Source organism: Lampetra planeri, chromosome 76, assembly GCF_965212315.1.
Source record: "Lampetra planeri chromosome 76, kcLamPlan1.2.h2, whole genome shotgun sequence".
In the NCBI taxonomy this organism is placed as follows: Eukaryota; Metazoa; Chordata; class Hyperoartia; order Petromyzontiformes; family Petromyzontidae; genus Lampetra; species Lampetra planeri.
Genome location: NC_136181.1, coordinates 3,007,492 through 3,008,120, shown reverse-complemented (window position 1 = coordinate 3,008,120; position 629 = coordinate 3,007,492).

The following is a 629-nucleotide window of genomic DNA, read 5'->3' as shown; positions in this document are numbered from 1 at the left end:
ACATCCTTCACAGATGGAATCAGATCACGGATTTTATGCACTGTGCTGAATCGGACTTGGATCTTATGTTTGTTTAGAATTTTGGAGATCTTTTGGTCACGCCTGCTATGTATGGTAACGTGATAGTTTTGGTCGGAGTTTCATGTGGTTGTTTCTGTGTGGTGGGAGAGACAGCTTGGCGGATAGTACGGTCAGAGTATCCGTTCATCCTGAGGGCCCGATGTACATGTCTTAATTCATCAGTCAGGTGGTGTTGGTCAGAAATGCCATGGGCTCTGTGGTATAGCGTTTTGATGAGAGAATTCTTTTGAGATGGGTGGTGGTGGGAATCCGGTTTCAGGTAGGAATCTGTGTGGGTGGCTTTCCTGTAGACAGAATGTCCCAAGGATCCGTCAAGCCTCCTCTTAAACAGAATATCCAAGAATGGTAGTTTACCGTCTTTCTCCACTTCCATGGTGAATCTGATAGATGGGTGTCTAGAATTGATGTGGTCCAAGAAGTGGTTCAATGCTGGGAGGCCATGTGGCCAGATGACGAAAGTGTCATCCACATATCTCTTCCACAGGGAAGGACGCAGGGTGGATGTCTGGATGGCGTCTGATTCAAACTTTTCCATGAAAATGTTGGCT